The sequence below is a fragment of the Haemaphysalis longicornis genome, unplaced genomic scaffold, assembly GCF_048455015.1.
Source record: "Haemaphysalis longicornis isolate Haplotype H1 unplaced genomic scaffold, Haemaphysalis longicornis Haplotype H1 scaffold_1, whole genome shotgun sequence".
Taxonomy (NCBI): domain Eukaryota; kingdom Metazoa; phylum Arthropoda; class Arachnida; order Ixodida; family Ixodidae; genus Haemaphysalis; species Haemaphysalis longicornis.
The window spans coordinates 49,111,917-49,136,184 of NW_027526203.1; the positions used below are offsets into that span (position 1 = coordinate 49,111,917).

The 24,268-nt window shown below is 46.6% G+C and overlaps 1 protein-coding gene across 2 annotated transcripts in view; it reads left to right on the forward strand.

Moving 5' to 3' along the window:
- LOC144163956 (uncharacterized) overlaps positions 1 to 19,077 on the forward strand; it is a 103,807-nt gene extending 84,730 nt beyond the window's left edge. For both annotated transcript variants that reach the window (XM_077694599.1, XM_077694604.1), the window contains one exon: positions 18,951 to 19,077. The gene's annotated coding sequence lies outside the window, so the exon portion shown is untranslated. The remainder of the gene's footprint in view (positions 1 to 18,950) is intronic.
- The last annotated feature ends 5,191 nt before the right edge of the window (positions 19,078 to 24,268 follow it).

Here is a 24,268-nt window from a genome sequence, read left to right on the forward strand (position 1 = left end):
ACAACACGACACAAACACTTCAGAGAACTCTACAGACAACATATTTCCCTACATCCATCGCTGTTTCTGGGGACGATGCCATGGTTTCCGTGAAATGTGTGTTTAAGTATTTGTCAGACGTTAAGTTTTTAAACCTCATTTCCTATCACGCATAATCAAAACTGGCCCCATACACCAACCATCACCATTATCGTTAACTGATTTTACTATGTTCGGTTGACACGTTTTTTACCCACCTTTTTGTGGAAACCACTTCACTTCATGAAATAACCTTTTCTCTGGCGCTCTTGGCCGTTAGTCGGCCTTGCGCCATAAAAACCCAAACATCTTCAAATTTCGAGCTTTTGATTTTTTTTCCGAAGCTCAGTCCGCACGGTCGTTAGCAGACAGTTACCGGCTGCGTTGGAAATGCGTGATAGTCGTCTTACTTTACGTTTGAGTTGAAGAATCTCACGTGTGATCCAGGGAATTTGGTTAGCAAGTTTTTTTTTCTTTTTTAGTGGAACATAGGTATGCACTTCTGCACTTCTGCACGATGCGCTTCTGCACTCGGAATAAAATTTATCGAATTCCAGTTAAAGTAAATCTAAAATGCTTTCTTCCGGGGCAGCATTGAAATCAAGATACTTCCGTATCACAGGAGTAGAGGGTGTGCATAGCATGTTGCTGTGGAACAATACTAGTTCGTGATCAGAAATTCCAGGTTGAATTTCTATGGTGTTCTTGTACCTGAGGATAGCCTCGGAAACAAAGATAAGGTCGAGAATTGAACTCGTGCCTGGTGTAAGTTGAGTGGGCGTTCTTTCTAGCAGCGTTAAGTTGAACGAGAAAACTGTGTCGAGTAGTAAGTTAGAGTGCCGGCACTTGGAATCAATGCTGAGGCGATCCCAGTAAATTTTTGGTAGGTTGAAATCCCTACACAGGATTACGTGTGTATAGCGTTTCCAATACTCGTTAAGATAGTCGTGCAGTGTTTGAAGAACTGAAATGTCAGAGTTCGGAGGCCTTTAGACGGCACCAATAAGTATACTGAGATTATTAAGCTGAAGGACAATCCAGGTCATTTCAATACACGTATTGTTTGGCAAACACGTATAATCGACACCATTTTTTAGTACTATTGCTACACCTCCCCCTTTTGAACCTCGATCTTGGCGAATGATTTCACAAGAGTTAGGAATAATTGCCGAGTCAGGAATGCTGCTGTGAAGTGACGTTTGCGTGATAGTAACGTCGTGATCATGCGCAATGAGGAGACTTTCTAAATCATCAGATTTGTTGACGACACATCGAACATTTATATTTAAGAGTGAAAAGTGTCTTGAGATACGATGCAGATTAGGCGAAACTGTACCCGGTTCGGTCGTGTTTGTGTCGCCGTTGTGACGCCACGGCGCAGATAATGGGACTCTATTGTTGAGCAACTCGTCCCATTGATGGAACTTTTAATTTATTTTTATCTTGTCAAACAGCAAAGAAACCTTTACACCACTATCTCCTTCCGCTTTTGCGCTTGCCCATACCTTTTTTTCGGAAGGCCTGAACGCGAGAAGAAAAGTCTTCCGAGATACTGTATTCCGTGCCCTTTAGGTTGCAGCAGTGTTTAAAGATTTTAACCTTATCTCTTCCGTCAACCAGTTTTATAGTGACTGGCCGGAACTTGTTCTCAGCTGGTCGCCCAATTCTGTGAATTCGTTCGATTACGACATCTGAGATTATGAGCAAATCTCCAAATATATTTTTTGTTACTCTTTGTCTTCAAAGAGATTGTTGAGGTTCGCCCTCGGGTTCCTTGACCCCAAAAATTATGATATTGTTTCTGCGGCTCCTATTGTCCAGATCTGCAGAATAGTCGTTTTCGTGACCGGAAACGATATCCTGCGCTGCTGCTGTCAGTGGTATTCGTTTGGGCAGGAGACGTGGGTGTGCGGTACCGGCACCGCACGGTGCGCGATGTCGACGCGCACGAGCTCGCCCAAGTTGTTCTATGACAAGCTCGTGGAATGCGAAGTATTGCTCGTGGAAGCCTGTCCGAGAAATTCGACGACGACGCCAAGATGCATTATTTTCCACGCGACGACATGCAGCGCTAAACGTGGACTGAGTTCGTGCACGGCAGCGGCCGCAAGAACTGTCGCCCAAGCTAGCGGGCTCGGTGTTGCTCGGGTCAGCTTGGGTGTTGGGAACTTTAGGCTTAGTATCGTGGCGAATATTTGATCACCGCTATCTGTACAACTGCGAATCACCATCCCTTACACAACGTTTCACCACACTATCATCCCCTTTTTCGCATATGTAGCTTTATTTTGGCGATAATTGCCGTTTCAGCGATCGTTGACCAAGACATCTGCCGTGGCCTGTTTTCATTCTAGCGCGCAGGTGGTGCCATCTTTCGGCAGCTCGCCGCGCCACGGTGCAGGCAGTGCTGGGTCGGAGCGCCTAACCTCCGCTGACAGTCAGCGTAGGCTTACCATCGCGGCAAATATCTGAACGCCGCTTTTATATTCAGCGCTGGTAACAACCCCTAGCACAATTTTTCACCCACTCTCACTAACATCTACTTTCTCGCATGTGCAACTTCTTTTACGAGATCATATTGATTTGAAGGGTAACGACAAGCAGTTGCTTTCACGGTCTACGCCGGTTCGAGCCGCAGTGATATTAAAAAAACGGACGACGGCGAAGACATCGCTGGCCTAATCGCCTGGCCAAATAAAGTTGTTCTGTCTGTCTGTCTGTCTGTCTGTCGGGTGGCAACGACTCATCCGAGTCTAACGATTCAAACGACATGTGGACTGCGTGGCCGAGTGCGCACAATGTGCAATCGTAGCAGACGATGCGGCGAATGTCCCTGACGTCACGGGTGAGACCGTTACGTAAGACTGGCCCGCTTGCAGGCTGGCCTTCGAACAGCCATTTTCCTGCGCGGCGACCGAATTTGAAACTGGTTGCAGTAAACGGGCTATAATTATTTCAATGTTGGCGGCTGACGGCTTTCGGTTTGATCTTTGTAATTACTGGGCCAATAGGTATTCTTTACAGCATATAAACTGAAAGCGATAAATTTGGTGTCAGTACTCCTTTAAAGTTTAAGTCTTTATCGCGCTGAAACTACCCGCTTCCCGGCTCCCGTATTTTTCTTCCGCACTTATTGTCAACAATATAAACAAAGTATACAGCTGCATTGTCTCTACAAAAGTTTCAATAGCTATAAAAAATGTGTAAAAATTTCTCAGAAACGTCACTTTGCTTCCCAGCAAAGCCCATTTTGAAACCCACTAGAAACCGTAAATGCATTGTGTAGCAAGGAAGCGCGCTTCGTTTCCATCGTATGGAATTATTTCACTGCGCTCCGTATAATATTTTCTTGTTTGCAATTTGTTTTAGCAATGTAGGTTTTCGTGACCACCGTGGCTTTCAAATGGCTGTAAAAGACACAGAACATTTTTGCCCCAAATAATCGGCTACGAGGATTAATAGCGTGAGGAAATGACCAACCATGAATTTTTATAGTGTAATCAGAGATGGTCGAGCGAATTCTCTGGGGCGTTAGGCGTGGAATGACCCAGAAGCGAAAAAAACATCATTAACGCCGACACTACTGATTCAGTTATTTGTCTCCCATAGATTATTAGCAGTTCTTTAAAATGATGTTTTTGTAGAATTTTACCACTTCTGGTCCCTACGTTGTTTTTCCAAAAACGCCAACTTATGAATATACCTGCAAGTGGACCCTACACCCCGCACGGGGCACCTTGAGTATTCATGGTGACGGTGAGCAGCGACACCGCGGACCCCTAGCTCCCAACATAAGCCGTGTCCAACCGTGGCGAGGTGTTTATAGGTGAAGGGTAGAAGCCGTAAACGGTGGCCGTCGGAGCCTTGGTCAAGCTCCGGCCGATGGGCTCCCTGCCTGTCTACCAGGCAGGGAGCTCCGGGACCTCTTTGACTACCAGGGTAAGGTCAAAGGAGAAAGTACCCCAGTCTCCCTGCTTTTATACTATGCTTTATGGTATTGTCTAAAACCCCCCCCAACCGTGATCGGCCCCCTAAAAGGGGCCGCACCGAAGTATCGTTTCCTCCATTGCCATCTTTGACATTTCCTGAACCAGATCATTACTCTCGATTTCTTGTGATGGAATCGCTCAATCCAACCCACCCTCTTGCATCTCAGTCAGTCTTCTTGATCGCCAAGTATCTTGAAGCAATAATAGGAAAATCGTATAAATGCAAAAAACAAAGGTCTGGTGAACTCCTAATCGAGGTAAATGACAAGCAGCAGTCCACGAAGCTTCTAGCTCAGACTAGACTGGCTGATCTAGACATCAGGGTCACACCCCATCGGAGCCTCAACAGCTCGCAAGGTGTGATATCCGAGACGGATCTCTTGAACGAAACGGATGCGGATCTCCTTGCCGGCTTGAAGGATCAGGGCGTCACTGCCGTGAGACGCATCACCATCCGCAGAGACGACAAGGAGATTCTCACTAAAAAAATTATCTTGTCTTTCGACCGCGCAATTCTTCCACAATACATAAATGCAGGTTTTATCCGTTGCTCCATCCGTCCGTACATCCCGAACCCGCGGCGCTGTTTTAAGTGCCAGCGGTTCGGGCATGGTACGAACTCTTGCCGTGGCCGAACGACGTGTGCAAAGTGCGCGCCGCACGATCATCCGAGTGAGAACTGCTCAGCCGAAACTCTCACTTGTGTAAACTGCGGGGGGCCGCATGCGGCATACTCCCGCAAGTGCGAAAAATTTCAGCTAGAAAAGAAAATCATCAACATCAATGTCACTGAACACATCACCTTCCCAGAGGCGCGAAAGAGGTTCGCCTCTTTCCCCCTGGGGAGGTACGCCGACGCGGCTCGCCGGGGGCGGAGCGGCGTCTCGTTTCCACAGGGACCCAGTTCAGCGAGTCTGACCTGGTCCCTCGCCCGCCCCCCCCTGGGTTGCATCTGGCAGCCCAACCCGCCACCACGCCGCTTGCTGAGGCAGCAGCGGTTGTGGTGGCAACCTCTTCCGTCGGGACCGGTGCCGCTCCCGCCTCTGTCTCCCCGCCCTCCAGTGCGTTGGAGGGTACAGAGGTGATGGACACCACGGGCCCCGCGCCGGTTCCCACCGCCACCGCACCGCCTGTGCCACCTCTGGCGCCCCGGACGCCCTCGGCGGTGGCGGCTCAAACGAAGGGCTCCCGAGGGGGGGCCAAGTCCAGGTGGCCTGGTCCGTCGGGCACCCCTCGGACATCCGACGACGAGATGGATGTCGGGCCGTTCCTGCCTGCAACGCAGCGCAACGAACGCGTCCCGATGCCAAAGCCTCCCGACAAGCCAAAAAAGGCGAGAGTCACAGCCCCGAAAGACGACACATAAACAAACACACACACTCCAGTAGCTCTCACACTAAATAATGGGAAGAGAAAACATAATTCAATGGAACTGTAGAGGCCTTCTTAAAAATCTTGACGATGTATACGAAATACTGCATGCTAATCAGCCAAGTGTGATGTGTCTTCAGGAGACGCATTTGAATTCCAAGCACACAAATTTCTTAAATAGGTACATGGTCTTCAGAAAGGACAGGGATGGCTGCACACACTCTTCGGGCGGTGTAGCCATAATAGCCCGGAAATCCCTAGCATGCCACCCTGTCGCTCTCAACACCGTCCTTGAGGCTGTAGCAATACGCACAATAATTTTTAATAGGTTGATAACGGTATGCTCCATATACATTCCTCCTGATGTCACACTTCTGAGCTCTGACTTCGAGGCGCTGGTCGACCACCTGCCCGAACCGTACATCCTAACAGGCGACCTTAATGCACACAACTCTCTTTGGGGCTCCTCCAGAACGGATGCCCGAGGTCGCCTGATAGAGAAATTTCTTACATCTTCAGGAGCATGCCTTTTCAACCAAAAACAGCCTACATACCATAACTTAGGACATAATACGTACTCACATCTCGACTTGGCTATTGGTTCTGCAATTCTCTTTCCATGTCTTGAGTGGGGCGTGGGCACGGACCCATATGGTAGTGACCACTTCCCCACATCCCTAACATACATAGGTAAAGGCCCATGCAGTCCATCTTCCCATAACAGGTTTAATGAATCAAAAGCAAACTGGAGTACATTCACAGAAACATCTAAACTACACCACACAACCATAAAACACCTACACGTTGAGGAAGCAGCCCAACTCGTCACGGCGCACATAGTCGACGCCGCCGAAAAGTCTATGCCCCAGGCCTCCAGTGCGTCCCGCAACCCAAGGAGGCCCTGGTGGAACGAGAACTGCAGGCGGGCGCGAGAGGCCCAGAACAAGGCGTGGGGTGTCCTTCGCCGGTACCCCACGTCAGATAACCTCATTTCATTTAAACGGGCAAAGGCTCTTGGGAAGCGAGTGCGTCGTGAGGCGAAAAGGGAGAGTTGGCGCACCTTCCTCACTTCCATCAACTCATACACCGACACACACAAAGTCTGGACACGAATACGAAAACTAAAAGGACAACAGACACACAGCCTGCCCCTTGTTAGTACAACGGGGGACACACTGGAAGACCAGGCTAACACACTTGCACAACACTTCGAACACGTGTCCAGTTCAGCACACTACACAAAAACGTTCATGAAACACAAGACATCTGTAGAAAAGAAGTCCCTGCGTGATAACAACAAGTCGCACACTTCTTACAATTCTCCTTTTTCAATTCATGAGCTGAAGGTTGCTCTGAACGCATGTAAGCCTTCAGCTCCAGGTGCAGACAAAATCACATACACCATGATACAACACCTACACCCAGACACTCTTGAAACACTCCTACATCTATACAACAACATATGGCTTTCGGGGCACATTCCTCGCTCTTGGAGAGAGGCCATAGTAGTGGCTTTCCTGAAGGAAGGAAAGGACCCTTCCTCTCCCGCTAGCTATCGGCCCATAGCCCTCACAAGCTGCCTGTGCAAGCTCCTCGAGAAGATGATAAACAGGAGACTCATGTACTTTCTTGAGTACAATGGTCTTCTCGAGAGCTGCCAGGCAGGCTTCAGGGCGGGGCGGTCCACCAACGACCAACTCGTCGCGCTCGAGTCCTATATAAAGGACGCCTTCATTCACAAGCAGTTTTGCACAACGGTATTTTTTGACCTTGAGAAGGCCTATGACACCGCTTGGCGTTACGGGATCCTCTGTGACCTAAAGTCTTTCGGTGTTTCGGGCCATATGCTCAACACCCTTGCTAGTTATTTGTCCGAAAGAACGTTTCGCGTGAGAGTAGGTAGCACACTCTCAAGAGTTCATGTGCAAGAAAACGGCGTTCCGCAAGGTGGAGTGCTAAGCTGCACTCTGTTCATAGTTAAGATGAACTCCCTTGGGAAGGCACTGCCACCTACAATTTCTTATTCAATGTATGTAGACGACATCCAGGTATCTTTTAAATCATGTAATATGTCCATCTGTGAGCATCAAGTCCAGCTCGGTGTCAAAAAACTTGCCAGCTGGGCAGACAAGAATGGTTTTAAACTTAACCCAGAAAAAAGTACCTGTGTTGTCTTCTCCAGGAGGCGTGGGATCCATCCGGACCCAGACATTATCCTTAATAGCGTATCGATTCCTGTGAGGAAGGAACAAGTTTTTAGGTGTGGTGTTGGATGAAAGGCTTACGTTCATCCCTCACATTAAACAATTGAAACATAAATGTTTAAAGGCTCTCAACATTCTTAAAATCTTGTCCCACCAGTCGTATGGAACGGATAAGCAACTCCTGTTACGTATTTTCAGAAGCCTAGTGGGGTCTAGATTGGACTATGGGAGTGTTGTGTATGGGTCAGCCACTAAAACAGCACTTAAAATGCTCGACCCACTGCTTCACTTGGGGCTTCGCCTCTCTTGTGGCGCATTCCGTACGAGCCCTGTACAGAGTCTTTACGCAGAGTGTGACAAATGGTGCTTATCACACCAGCGAACCTATGTTGACTTGTTATATGCCTCTAAAATTTCATCAATGGACAACCATCCTTTTAAACCGGTTTTTAATGATACATCCACATCAAAGCTCTTTTTAAATCGCCCATCCATTCCTGTTCCCTTCTCGCTCAGAGTAAGGGACGAGGTCACTATTCATGAGGTCTCCTTTGTAGACACATTCAAGTCATCTATCACCGATCTTGTAGCACCATGGCATCTTCGTCCTGTTGCATGTGACTTGTCTTTCTTAAAATACAATAAGAACAGGACACCAAAAAGTGGGATTTTGCAGCATTTCATGTATATACAGGATAAATACAAGGCTGCAGAGTTTTTCAGCGATGCATCTAAAACGTCCACTGCGGTGTCTTGTGCTGCGCATGGGCCCAATTTTGAAGCATGTAGAACAATGAATGTTAATACAAGTATTTTTACGGCAGAAGGCTATGGCATATTTCTGGTTGTAAGTCACATAGTTGAACATCGTATTCCTACATCCGTCATTTATACAGATTCGTTGAGCGTCGTCCGTGCATTATCATCCGGAAAGTCATCAAAAAACCATGTCATTAATCTTGTCTTCAAAGCAATTATGGTAGCTTATTCCTCAAACCTTGGGGTGACTGTGTGTTGGGTGCGAGGCCATTCTGGCATTGGCGGTAATGAAGTGGCGGATGAAATGGCCGCCAATGCTGCACTCCGAAACACAGTAGACATGGCAACACTACCGTACACAGACCTCAAGCCACACATTAGACAACACCTCCGTAAAACTTGGCAAGCAGACTGGAGCGAACAGACAGACAACAAACTACACGTAATAAAACCACACTTGGGACAATACACAACTGACTCACACAACAGGCACATTGAAGTTACCTTCGCTAGATTACGGATAGGCCATACACATGTGACGCACTCGCACCTGCTCACGGGATCTCCAAGACCCCTGTGTAGCAGGTGTGGGGAGGGCCTATCCGTAGTCCACATACTCATACAATGCAAGGCACTTGACATAACACGACACAAACACTTCAGACGACTGTACAGACAACATATTCCCCTACACCCATCCCTGTTTTTAGGTGACGATGCCATGGTTTCTGTGAAACGCGTTTTTAGATATTTGTCAGACGTCAAGTTTTTAAACCTCATTTCCTATCACGCATCATGAAATCTGGCCCTATACACCAGCCATCACCACCATCTTTATTGATCTTACTATGTCCAGTTTACACGTTTTATACCTACCTTTTGTGGTAATCACTTCTTTTTATTAAATAACTTCTCTGGCGCTCTTTGCCCTCGTCGGCTTTGCTCCATTAAACAAAAACCATCATCATCAAGTGGACCCTACAATTATCGAACAAAAGGAATCAAAACAAATATTTAAAGATATAAATGGTTCCTCAGGCCTTTTATTGATTTCATTAAGTTAACAACCCCGCACGGGGCACCTTGAGTATTCATGGTGACGGTACTGGCGATACCGCGGACCCCGAGCCCCCAAACATAAGCTGGATCCAACCGTGGCGATGTGTTTATAGGTGGAGGGTTAGAAACCACGAACGGTGGCCGTCGGAGCCCAGGTCAAGCTCCGGTGGATGGGCTCTCTGTCTGTTCACCAGGCAGGGAGCTCCGGGACCTCTCAAGCTATTAGGGTAAGGTTTGAGACGAAAGTACCCCCGTCCCCTACTTTTTTCCAATGCCACATGGATAAATCAAAACCCCCCCGCAAACCCGATCGGTCCCTGAAAAGGGGCCGCACCGATGTTACGTACCCACCCCTTCCAACTCTCACTCTCCCGAAACCTGATAACTATCCCCGATTCTTGATTATCGAATCCCTTGAAAAAGACAAGCCAGTTGCCTCAATGTCCGTTTTTCTGACTACAAAATTCATAGAAGGAATAATCGGTAAACACTACAAAGCCAAAAAGCAAAGAACTGGAGAGTTGCTGGTAGAAGTCACCACCCAGCAACAGTCCACAAGCCTCCTGAGCCAGACCCGTATTGCCGATCTTGGCATCAAGGTCACGCCCCACCGCAGCCTCAACAGCTCGCAGGGCGTGATCTCAGAGTCAGATCTGGCAAACGAGACGGAAGCCGATCTTCTAGAAGGCCTGAGAAATCGGGGTGTGACCGCAGTCAGGCGGATATCCATAAGACGAGATAACAAGGAAATACCTACCAGGCACATAATTCTCACTTTCGACCGTGCAACTCTTCCAGACCATATCAATGCAGGATTCATCCGCTGCTCTGTCCGAGCGTACATCCCGAATCCGCGGCGCTGTTACAAGTGCCAGCGGTTCGAGCATGGTACCAACTCGTGTCGGGGCCAACTAACCTGCGCCAAGTGCGCGCAACAAGGTCATCACTCTGATAATTGTCCCTCTAACCAATTGCTTTGTGTGAATTGCAAAGGACCTCACGGCGCGTATTCGCGAGCCTGCGAGACATTCAAAATTGAAAAGAAAATCATCAACGTCAAAGTCACGGAAAACATCACCTTCCCGGAGGCGCGAAAGAGGTTCCCCTCTTTCCCCCTGGGGAGGTACGCCGACGCAGCTCGCCGGGGGGCGGAGCGGCGTCTAGTTTCGGCGGGGACCCAGTACCGCGAGTCGGACTTGGTCCCGCCCCCCCCCCCAGGGTTGCCCCAGGCAGCCCAACCAGCCTCTGCACCGCTAGCTCACCCAGCAGCGGCTGTGGTGGCAACAACGTCTGTTGGGGATGCCGCTGCATCCACTGCTTCCTCTCCACCGTCCCAAAGCACATGCAAGGGCACGGAGATGGAGACGGAGGCAGTCGCAGCGACCCCCTCCTCCGCCTCACTGCCGGTGCCAGCTGTGGTGCTCCCCACGCCTTCAGCACTGGCAGCGCACGCAAAGAACACCCGAAAGGGTACAATGTCAAGGGGGCCCAGTCCGCTGGGCACCCCCTTGCCTTCAGATGACGACATGGACGTCGAGCCCTTCCGGCTTCCATCGCAGCGGAAGGAACGGGCTGCGACGTCCAGGTCAGTAGAGAAGGCCAGAAAACCCCTTCCAAGAGTGCAAGCCCCGAAAGACCCTACATAAATAATCACACTCCAGTAGCTCTGAACACATAATAATGGGAAGAGAAAATATTGTTCAATGGAACTGCAGAGGCCTTCTGAATAATCTTGACGACGTGTATGAGATTCTGCATGCCAATCAGCCAAGTGTAATGTGTGTTCAAGAAACACACCTGAATTCCAAGAACACACATTTCTTGAATAGTTACCTGGTATACAGAAAGGACAGGGTTGGCTGCACACACTCTTCTGGCGGTGTGGCCATAATCGCCCGCAAATCCTTAGCATGCCACCCTGTCACCTTGAACACTATCCTTGAGGCTGTTGCAATTCGAACAATAATATTTAATAGGTTGATAACGGTATGCTCCATATACATTCCTCCTGATGTTTCACTTTTAAGCTCTGACTTCGAGGCGCTGGTTGACCAGCTGCCCGAACCGTACATCCTTACAGGCGACCTTAATTCTCATAACTATCTTTGGGGCTCTTCTCGTACGGATGCCCGGGGTCGCCTGATAGAGAGGTTTCTTGCATCCTCTGGAGCATGCCTTTTCAACAATAAACAGCCTACATACCATAACATAGGACACAACACATACTCATGTCTTGACTTGGCGATTGGCTCCGCAGTTCTCTTTCCTCTTCTCGAGTGGGGTGTGGGCACTGACCCATATGGCAGTGACCACTTCCCCACCTCACTCACATACATAGGTAAAGGCCCATGCAGTCCATCTTCCCATAATAGGTTCAATGAAGCACGAGCTAACTGGAATACATTTACAGAGACGTCCAAACTACACCACACATCCATAGGACACCTACACGTCGAAGAAGCTACCCAACTCCTCACGGCGCACATCCTCGACGCCGCCGAAAAGTCCATTCCCCACGCCTCTGGTGCCCCGCGCAACCAGCGGAGGCCGTGGTGGAATGAGGACTGTAGGCGGGCGCGAGAGGCCCAGAACAAGGCGTGGGGTATCCTGCGCAGGTACCCCACGTCGGGAAACCTTTTATTGTTCAAAAGGGCTAAGGCGATGGGAAAACGTGTGCGCCGTGAGGCAAAACGTGAGAGTTGGCGCTCATTCGTAACATCCATAAACTCTTACACTGACTCTCGCAAAGTCTGGACACGAATACGCAAACTAAAAGGACAACAGACACACAGCCTGCCCCTGGTCAGTACAACAGGGGACAAACTGGAAGACCAGGCTAACACACTCGCACAACACTTTCAACACGTGTCCAGTTCAGCACACTACACTAGCACTTTCATGAAACACAAACAATTGGCCGAAAAGAAGTCTTTACGTGATAATGATAAGTCAACCTCCTCTTATAACTCGGAGTTTTCACTTCATGAGCTGAGGACCGCTCTGAGCACTTGTAAACCCTCAGCTCCAGGCCCAGACAACATCACATATACAATGATACAGCACCTACACTCAGAAACTCTTCTAACACTCCTGCACCTATATAACAAGATTTGGCTTTCGGGGCACATTCCCCGCTCTTGGAGGAAGGCCATAGTAGTGGCTTTCCTAAAAGAAGGGAAGGACCCTTCCTCTCCTGCTAGCTATCGACCCATTGCCCTGACCAGCTGCCTGTGCAAGCTTCTCGAGAAGATGATAAATCGCAGGCTCGTGTACTTCCTTGAGTACAACGGTCTTCTCGAGAGCTGCCAGGCAGGCTTCAGGGCGGGGCGATCAACGAACGATCAACTCGTAGCTCTTGAAACATATATAAAGGATGCCTTTGTGCATAAACAATTTTGTCTTACGGTGTTTTTCGACATACAGAAAGCCTATGACACCGCTTGGCGGTACGGTATCCTCAGTGACCTAAAGTCAATCGCTGTTGCGGGTAACATGTTGAACATCCTTTGTAGTTATATGTCGGAGAGAACCTTTCGCGTCAGAGTTGGTTGTGCACTGTCAAATGTTCACGTGCAAGAAAATGGCGTGCCGCAAGGTGGAGTGTTGAGCTGCACCCTCTTTATAGTAAAAATGAACTCTCTTGGAAAGGCACTGCCACCTACAATCTCTTATTCTATGTATGTAGATGACGTGCAGATATCCTTTAAATCGTGTAACCTGTCCATCTGGGAACGTCAAGTCCAGCTCGGCGTCAAGAAACTTGCCGGCTGGGCTGACAAGAATGGCTTTAATCTTAATCCCGCGAAGAGCTCTTGTGTTCTGTTCTCCAGGAGGCGTGGCGTCCACCCGGACCCAGACATCACTCTTGCGAATGTGCCAATTCCTGTGAACAAGGAACACAAGTTTTTAGGTATTTTATTCGACGAAAAACTTACATTCATCCCACATATCAGACAGCTCAAATGCAAATGCTTAAAAACAATGAATATTCTTAAGGTCCTCTCACATCAATCTTATGGGGCCGACAAACAACTCCTGCTGCGCCTGTACACAGCGTTGGTGGGGTCTCGGCTCGACTACGGCAGTGTCGTATATGGGTCGGCTACAAAAACAGCACTGAAAATGCTCGATCCAGTGCTGCATCTTGGCCTTCGCCTCTCATGTGGCGCATTCCGCACTAGCCCTGTTGAAAGTCTTTATGTCGAGTGTGACAAATGGTGCCTAGGCCATCAGCGGGAGTATGTTGACCTGTTGTATGCATCCAAGATCGTGTCTCTGACCAACCATCCTTTTAATCCCATCATTAACAATACATCAAATTTACAACTCTTTTTAAACAGGCCATCTATTCCCTTACCGTTCTCTCTCAGAGTTAGGCAGGAGGCTTCTGCACTCCATGTCCCCCTTTCAGACACGCACAAGACACCCATTCATAATTTCATCGCACCATGGCATCTTCGTCCTGTAACATGCGACCTGTCATTCATTCGTGTTGAAAAAAATAGGGTACCCAGGAATGCAATTCTGCAGCACTTCCTGTTCCTTCAGGACAAGTACAGGTGCGCAGAATTCTATAGCGATGCGTCCAAAACTAATTCCACTGTCTCTTGTGCAGCGCACGGACCAAATTTTAGAGTTATCAAAACAATGAATTTTCACAGCAGTATTTACACGGCAGAAGCGTATGGCATTTTACTCGTGTCAAATCACATCCTAGAACATAAGATTCAAAAGTCCATCGTCTACACAGATTCTCTAAGCGTTGTGCAGGCATTGTCATCAGGAAGATCGTCAAAAAACTATGTAATCAATGTTCTTTTAAAGGTCATAATGACTGCATATGCTTCAGATTTAGAAATAACCATATGCTGGGTACCAGGTCACTGTGGGATCCCTGGCAATGAGACCGCTGATCAAATGGCTAGTGCGGCTGCTCTCATGACCACAGTTGACATAACAACAGTACCTTACACCGACATAAAGACACACATCAGACGACAGCTTCGTAACACATGGCAACTACACTGGAGTCAACAAACAGACAACAAACTACACGTAATAAAACCACAACTGGGACGCTACATAACTGACTCACACAACAGATACACTGAAGTCGCCCTGGCTAGGCTGCGGATAGGCCACACACATGCGACGCACTCCCACCTGCTCAGTGGAACTTCGGGACCCACGTGTAGCAGGTGTGGAAAGGGCCTATCCGTAGTCCACATACTAATCACATGCAAGGCACTTGACACAACACGACACAAACATTTCCTTGAATTATACAGACGACACATTCCTTTGCACCCATCATATTTTTTAGCCGACGAACCCATGTTTTCTAGTCAGCGTGTTTTTAAGTTTCTAGCTGAGGTGAACTTTCTGCAGCTCTTGTCATATCACGTGTAATCATCCTGGCCCTATACACCAGCCATCTTCATTGTCTTGTTTTGCACCACTTTATTGTCTTTTAGTCACATGTTGTAGTATTTACGGTCTCATCACAATCCAGTAACTTCTTTTTGGCGCTCTTTGCCCATAGTCTGCCTTGCGCCAATAAAACCCAACTATCATCATCATCATTAAGTTAACAAATTTAAAAAGGTGCTACATTGTATTGTTCCGTCATTTTGTCAAACATTTTCTAGCAATCTATTGACACCTGCTCTCTTCCTGAGGACTGGGAGGCCGGGAGCGTGGTGGCCATTCATAAATCAGGGGGTAAAAATTTCCTTTTCAACTTCCGTCCAATTTTCCTGGAGCACATTATTTGCTTAAACATTGTACTGTTTTTTGAATCTTACGGTTTTCTTACCAACGCGCAACATGACTTCCGTTGACCCTTCTCCTGGGAAACTGAACTTATTTCCTTTACTGGTAAACCTATCAACCATGACCGCTGTTCGTTTACAGATTCCATTTTATGGATTTTTTCAAATCTTTGAAAAGGCATCGTACGAGCGATTACTTCTTAAACTGAACAAAATAAATATTGGTTGCAATCTTTTAGCATAGTTATAAACTTTGAAAGGAAACGCAGTTTGTTACTCCTTAAATTTCAACTCTCCTTGTAGTACTGTTAGTTCCGGCGCACTTGAGTGTTCACTTTTAGGCCGTTTTTTTCGTAGCAATATTAATGACCTCTTAGGTGTGATTCCTCTAACATTCACTTATTCGCGCACGACTGTGTGATATTTCGAGAGATTAATTTTTGATTGATTGATTGATTGTAGGGTTTAACGCGCCGACGCAACGCAGGCGATGAGGGCTCCGGATTAATTTTGACCACCTGGGGATCTTTAACGTGCGCCGAAATCTCGCACACACGGGCGTTTTTGCTTTTCGCCTCCATCAGAAAAGCGGCCGCCGCGGCTGGGAATCGAACCCGCGACCTCGTGCTCAGCAGCGCAACGCCTTAGCCACTGAGCCACCGCGGCGGGTGATATTTCGAGAGAATTATGATATAAATGACCTTCTTATCTTGCAGACTGACATGAATGCATTTCTAAACTGGTATAACACGTGGCTACTGGAGATTACAATACCAAATTGAAAGCAATGTGCATTTTTGGCTTCTTATATAGTCCTTTTACGTACAATGTTAATACGTTCCTGGCGGGTCACACACTTCTTACCGATATACATTACTTCCTCCCTCGCCTGGTCACTTCATCTTAATACGGTTATTAGGAATGCCAAAAGCACATTAGGGTATGTTCGTCGTAATAACTGTTCCACCTCTACGTCATTACAACTCTGATTGATTGTTGATTGATTGTGGGGTTTAACGTGCCGACGCAACGCAGGCGATGAGGCGCGCCGTAGTGGAGGGCTCCGGATCAATTTTGACTACCTGGGGATCTTTAACGTGCGCCGAAATTTAGTACACACCGGCGTTTTCTGTTTCGCCTCCATCGGAAAAGCGGCCGCCACGGCCGGGAATCGAACCCGCGACCTCGTGCTCAGCAGCGCAACGCACTTAGCCACTGAGCCACCACGGCGTTTAACCGTTATTGTCCTCAGTAGTACGGATAACTTAATTAGCGCTTTTGGAGTAGTTGTTATGCTGAGCCTAAGGACGCGGGTTCGATTCCCGGCCGTGGTGACCGCTTTTCTGATAGAGGCGAAAAGCAAAATCTCCCGTGTGTTCGATATTTCGCCGGATGTTAAAAATCCCGAGGTGGTCAAAATTAATTCGGAGAGATCCACTACGGCGCACCTCATCGCCTGTGAAGCGTCGGCGCGTTACCCCCATAATCATTCAATATTTTGTATTAGTACAGAGTAATTCCGCCAGTTTCATACTGCACAACCACAATGGCGCCGCTAGGATAATGTCCATGAAAAATACAACACACCTTGCTTCTCTTACATCCCGTCGGCAATATTCTGGCTTCTCATCTGCGCACATAACTCATACGTCCCAAAATGTGCATTTCCTCTCGAGTTCATCAAGGTCATTAAGTTTAATTTCCGCTCCCCAAAACAATAACTTGCCTTGAGTCCTCCAACCCACGCTCTTCAAAATGACGGAACAACCTTCCCGGATCAGCATCCACCATTTTCGACCACCAAATATCTCGTTCTGCAACATGTAATGTTGCGTACTCAGGCACCTAAGAAGCTGGTACTCATTTAATCAAATTTTTGTATTTGTCGGTATCCTTGTATCGAATCCTCGTTTTCGTACCTCTGGCCTTGAGGGTAAATAAAAAAAAAAAAATTACGTTGCTTTGCACAGACGTTTATCATTGTTTTCCATATGATGTTCTGTTATTACATTAAGCTGATTTCTTGTGAAGTAACATAACCGTCTTGGTTATTAATGAATGTACGATGGTTCTTCATATCGCCTTACAAATAGATCTGCGCGATTCCAGTTTTGCGGAATTTCCCATAGATGGCAGTCTTGATTAAGAATCAAGTCAGTGGTCGTGATGCAGATGTAAAATTAAGTTTCCCCAAAAGAATGCCCCAAATCTCTTCGAAACATATCTTTACCGTGGCAATTGGAAAGTAAAAAGGCAAAACAAGTACGTCTTTCGCTTACCATAACAGAAACCTAACTGCTAAACAAGCTAAGAATTTTTCAAATACGCAAACATAACGAAACGACTTTAGTTAAAACTTATGTAACCCGGAATGGCCACTTCAACTACAGCGTAGTCTAATAATATATTGACGAATATTTTAACAATTCATGAACTCGCGATTATTTTTTAACACCGCAGGATACGCCAGTTAAAAACGATGAGTTTCGGGACGGATCACGCCCTCTCGGCGGTCTGCTCTGATTATCATTGATTAGCCACCTCAGAGAGCAAAAATCAAGTACCCAGAAAGCAAAAATAAAAACAAATGCAGAACGAAAAGAAAGAGAAACTTTGGCGTGCAGGGATGTATTGTACTGTACCGTTGGATCGTTGTCTTTATTTTTTATTTTACCAGAGGAGACAAACTTCGCCTCGGGCTCGCAAGACTAATCCCTTGATAAAGTGCGCTGAAAGCTTGCCACATTTGAGCAGAGAACAAATAAAGTACCCTGTGTCGCACCCAAGATTTCCAACAAACGAAACCACCACCCTTCGCAGAGGCAGACCGATATATTTCCCCATAACACCGTCCTACGCGTCACTTACGTGAACCTACAGTTCTCCACCTATAAATACTGTGCTTCACCTGGCCCCATAGACAAACAGTAATGCGAGTTGTCCTCCCGAATTGTCCACCGCGAATTGTCCTCCCTAGATCGCCATTACGGTCTGGCTGAAGAGGTATTGCCTAAGCAGGCGGGCCCCTGAGATACAAAAAAGTAGTGTGAAAGGCCTATCCCAGACTAGGGACAGCCTTCACCATTTCGGGGCCCAAAACTAATGCTCGATTAAAAATTATTCCTTCTATCAATAAAGCGTAGGGCAGAGCGGAAGCTTGGGCGGGTCGGTAATAAATAGCTTTGGCGGGAAGCGCAAAGTAACACGGGGACAGGAGAAGAAAAAAAACATCGATGACACGAAGCGCTACTATCAACTCAATTTTTATTTTGAAACGACACCGCTTATATGCACTAGCATGCTGGTCACTGTAACAAAAGAAAGATATCAGGGAACCTTCGTCTCGTCTATGTTTTTTTTTTTGGGGGGGGGGGGGAGGATTGTTTTTTTCTTCTCCTGCCCTCGTGTTAGTTTGCGCTTCCTGCCAGTGCAAAGCTTAGGCGGTAGTGTAACTATCATGATTGTGAGGGCAGATGAGAAAGCCAGGTAGAGATATTGCCTAATTTCGACATAGAGCTTCTGGTAGTTGCAATTGGAGACAAGCATACTGAATGCCCTGGTTTATTTGATTTCCCTCCCCACTACACCCCCCTCCCCCGTTTTATGTGGGAGGCACTGCCCCCTCGTCCGCATCTCTCCTACCGCGAACGCCTGTTTCGCCTAGCATAAGGAATCAATTCTAGGCTCGCGCATTTCAGAGAGCGGCCTAACAGTCATCCTATATCGGTGTGCTCTATTTCGCAAGCGTCTCAGCGAGGCTGGACTTTGTTGTTCTGCAGGACCCCAACGTGAAACTACGGGTGTCGGAATTTGCCAGGACGAACCCCCCGGTCCTGTGCCACGACTTGGTGTGGCAATCAACATTTGGCTGCGGTTCGACCGGCCACCAAGGATGAAGTAATCGCCTCATGCGGTTGAGTGGTGGTTCTCACACCTGTAATAAAAGCGCAGATCTACCACTCGGCGTTCCCCAAGGATCTGAAAATTCTGCCGTGCCTTCCTTACACATTCTCAGCCACTATTGAAACTATTTTTTGAGCTCAAAGCTTGTATTCTCAGCCACGATTGAAACTATTTTTTGAGCTCGAAGCTTGAACGAAACATGGTTACCTAGAGCCGGCTTCAGTAATGTCTGTCGGCAGTGACAATACCCGTCACTCCAGACAGACACGATTTTTCATGCTTGTCACAGAAGCGCTCATGGAAAAATAACATATGTTGTCTTTCTGGTGATGTTTCCCATATGAATACCTGTTAGCAAGTCTCACCGCCGCTTTCTTCATTTTTTAACGAATTCGACGTAATAGCAAGATCACATCGCCTGCTACATGCGGAGATTGTATCCTCATAAATTGTTGGCTCAGTCTTATTGAAAATTGAATATTGTTTTTGTAGGATATATCCGGCTTATGCAAAGCTTTTGTACTTACTCTAGCCTGAAACGCCTCTGAACGGATCAACAATTGTTTCTGAACAGGGAGTGGGCATCTATGACTCTACTTACCCGTTTCAAGCTGCTCGGGCGTCAAACGGCTCTTCTGTGAAGACAGAAAAGGTGCCACTTGTTTTAAGCTGGCTTGCCAAGGACATGCAGCCAGAGTTGCAGCTGTACGTGCTCAAACTACTCAAGCAGACGCATTTGAATCTGCAAAAGACGTCAAACAGATACGTTGTTTAGCTGCCATGAAGATGTAGTTTGTCATGAGGACACAGCGCTCGCCTTCACAACGCGATTTTTCACGCTTGTCACGGGAGCGCTCATGCAAACATAACGTTTTTTTGTATTTCTCATGATGTTTCCCGTCCTGACGGACCGTTCAGAACGCCGGAGAAAATTATGTTCACACTGTAGCAGAAGGGAGACTTAGCCTGGTTGCTTAGGATTCATCACTTAAACAAGGAAGCAAGACGAAAAAGCGACATTGCGCCTGATGATGATTGAAGGCGTTCTCGCGCAGCGTCCACAATGACGAAGAGCACGATGACAGTTGGTGAGATGTTGATATTAATTGTTTAAACAGGATCTAGAGTAAATCCAATAAATGAAAAATTTACTGTGGCGGCTGGCTCAGAGAGCCATAAATATAGCAATGAATCTAGACTTGCAAGGCGTCAAAGCGGGACGACACCGCCCTTGTTTTGGGAGAGATCATGGAGCAAAATAAGATTGTGAATGATACGACATCCGTTTTACAAAATAATAATAGGAAGTTAGTTAAAAACTCTTTGAAGTGAAACCATGCGATTGAATGATAACAGTGATTAAAAGTGCAAAAGCGTTAAGCGAGCGTGCCTCTTCAAAATGGCGCTTTGATGAGAAATGCGTATAGGACGAATGAACAGACAGACATACGTGAAAAACAATAATAAGGCAATTTACGTCGATAGTTTCAGGAAGAGAACGTCCTTTCATCAGTACACTCTTAGTCAATTCCTGGTTATACGATCCGCATGCAGGCGGGCCGCCGCGTCAATTTAAAGCCGCTTATAAAGCGGCAGTTCAGGCGGCCTCGAGCACAAGCGGCCCGCAAAACACGCGGCCCACCGAACACGCGGCCCGGCGTTTAAGCGGCCATATTGAGGGCCGCCTAACTAGAGGGCCACCTAAATCCCGGGCCATGTGTTCGGCGGGCCGCTAGCCGTAATTTTTCTACCGTAGCCGTAATTTTTCTATTAGCCCGTTATGCTAATATATTCCCGCTTACGAGCGGCCCCCAAATCATACAGCCCCTCAAATAAGCGGCCTTGTTGCTTTTCATCAAAAAAAAAGAAAAACAATCAATGCACTCAGCCGGGATCGGTTCTATCCGTTTTTTTTTCGTCCGCATTGACAGGCCAACGCGAGCACCCCGTGGTGAATGCTCTAATATACGCTACGTTATACAAGACACACAAAGTATTCATAAGCACATTCACGTAACCCTACGGGGAATCGAACCTGGGTCTACTACAACACATCAAGGGACGATCAAGAGGCGGACATCATAACCACTGCGCCACGACCCACGGGCTGCTGGGTAGTGCAAGCGTGGGCTTATAAGTATTCTGCATGCTGTTGCGCGTCAAGCATGAGTCTTAAATAACACATTCGGCGGCGGGTGGCTTTTTTTAGACCACCGTTTTTGAATCGCTCTACCAAAGAGGCATAGTACTATATGGTTTGCGGGAATTTAAGTACACTGTTACGAGCGGAAACCTTTTGTCATGCTGTGTGCCCGTTCCAACAGTATGATGCGCCGTGCGGGGATTTATTCAATCGATGCAAACGGAATTGATAACAGGTATTCTGCCTGGTTACCGAAAGTATTCTTGGCCATTGGTGGAAAGTGTCCCATATGACAATGCTTGCAAATAACTAACACGTAAGGCGCACTGTTGTACTGCAAATAAGAGCTGTCTCGTCACGAGTGGCAATTATACCAAGCATGAAATGGTGTACTATAAATTTTTTCTGCTCGTCGTAGCTCTTCTGATGGTGCGGTTACATGCTTTGACCTTTGTTTTTGTAATAGGGGTGCGGTAGTAAAATACGCATCTGGTAATGTAATGAAGCAATATTAAATCACCCACTCTACCTAACATTGTGTCGCGACGCCTGCAGAATTGCTGCGTCGACGCCCAGGTAAAGAGCCGTTGGGAGGCCATATACTGCGTTTTCTTTTATGGATCGTGAGCACACAACAAATATCTTAGCGTTTTCTCGCGCAGGCCAGATAAGCGCCCGGCCGTGTAACTTGTAACGCCCTGCATTTCCAGACAAATGCTGGTTTCGCGGAAGTTTCACCTTTATTCATTATAATATCGTAAATGAAGATCATTGGTCAAACAAAATTTTGGGAAACTAAAAATTAGAAAAAATATAAAACAATGACGAAAAATAGCGACCTGTATAACGATTTGCATTTCCACAATAATGAAGATTTCGCTGAAATTACGCTTTTAATAGTTATCATAGCGTAGATGGAGATAATTGGTCGAACAGAATTATAAAAAACTAAAGAACAAGGACAGTAAAAAATAAGGAAATGCTGAGCCTTGTTACGCCCTTCATTTACAAAAAATGCAGATTTGGCGCAAGTAAGTGATTGATAGGGTAAATGGAGATAATTGGACGGACCGGGCTTTGAAAAACCAATAAAATTGGCTCTAACAGACTTACACTCAAGAGAAGCGCAATAAAAATGCGGCGCATTAGCAGACAATTCTCGGAATTCGTGCAATTTTTTTAAGTGGCCTCGTTTTATTCGCGCTTCCGTTATTAACGAGTTATATTATTGTACGCCGAAGCGCAAGGTCGCGGTTCAGCATTTTCAATACTTTCAAGGCAGTTCACCAAAACCCTAGCACTTGGGGATGAACGCACCCTAGAGCATCAAAAGTTTAAGCCATATAAAACAATGCCACAAATAAATGGGTTGCAATGGCTGCAATTTCCCTAAATCATTTTTAATTTGTGCCCTTCTGGAACATCTTCATGACCTGTTTTTATGCAATGAGGTTTTACCTTCATAATCTCAGTATATTGCAACCTGATTTATCAGGCCTCAATGCGCATACCACGAAAAAAAACTCCCTTTATTTATATTGCCATGTTACAAGCAAAGCTGTAAAGCAAGTATCTGTATACCTAAAACCTATCCGGATCTTGAACTGATAGTTTATACTCATACAAGCGTGGGACACGAACAGAGAACTGAGTTGGGTAGGTAAATGTTAAGTATTTTGTCATTCTCGAACTCATGAGCATGCACAAGTGTGAGATGAAAATTACAAAATGACACCATGTCGAAGTAGCGATGTTTTCTTTTTATTTGATATCCAAAATACAAATATGAACACAAACGACTTATACTGAAATAACAAATACAAATATTAGCAGATTGCCCTTATGGAACACACAAATGAAAATATTTTTGTGCAAGCGCAAATAACGGCCTGTCAAGATAAAATTATTGTTTTTATTTATAGAATTTTCAGCAGCTTGCTGTTTACAAAACAGGGAGGAAACTCGTCTTTCTTCAGGCTACTGACTGTATAACGCCCAACGTTTGGCCTAAAGCTGACGGGTATCTCATGTCCTTCATGCAATATAATACCAAACAAATAAAAAGTACATTCTCTGGGCTTCAATTATGGTCCAGGTACACCACTTCCGATGATGTAGATGGCCTTTGTAGAATCGCCCAAGCAATCTTTGGGCCGGGAGCTGCTGCTTCGGGAATTTCGCACCACTGGAATCGAAACAGCGTTGTAAACATCTCAAAAACGTTGAGTCACGGGTAGCAATTTGTTGTGTTGGCACTGCGTGAAGAAACGGCAGGTGAATAAGTGACCAGGTACAAAAGGGTGGCGTTATTTATCGGTGGTAAAACAGTATAGCCTGAAGGGGCGCAGCAGAAGTATTACCAACGCGTTAGCAGATATGCGAAAATATAAATCAGGTAAGTGCATCGCTGTAGTTTAGGCAATTATTTCTTTCTTACTGCTTGTAGATTCAAACGCACTCCAAAAGGACGTTTTCTTCATATACATAGGAAGGCCGAGCGCTTTTTCAGTGCAAAGGCGTGCGAGAAAACGTTGCCATAATTTTATATGACGGAGACACGTCAATTGCACGTCGAAAAGAAAGTCTGTTCGCTGTTACATACGGAGGGTAATGTGCCCTAGTTTATTTTTATGAAACAATTGCCACCAATAGTATGGCGCGAAACATTTTATTAAAGAGGGAAGAAAATTGCTAGCAATATCTTTTGATACAGCATAGGTAAACTGCGCGCACCGAGCAACAGCCAGCTCATCTGTAACATTAGAAGCCACAACTTCGAGCGACCTCCACGCCGGCGACGCGCCGCGTGTGCGCTGCCAATGCTATCATGTTTCTGCAAACCGCGAGTTGACACTCCAGACAGACGACAGCTGTGGCGAACACAACAAGATCGGTGCTGGTGTTACTCATACATGTTGCTTCATGCGAAAACTTTACCACTTAAACGCACCGTAATGAACTTTACAAATCGCCGCAGAAGCCAGACTACTCAACGCGCCAGAAAAGTCACGAGCCGAAACGATGACGCGAAAACCTAGTTATAAAAAAACG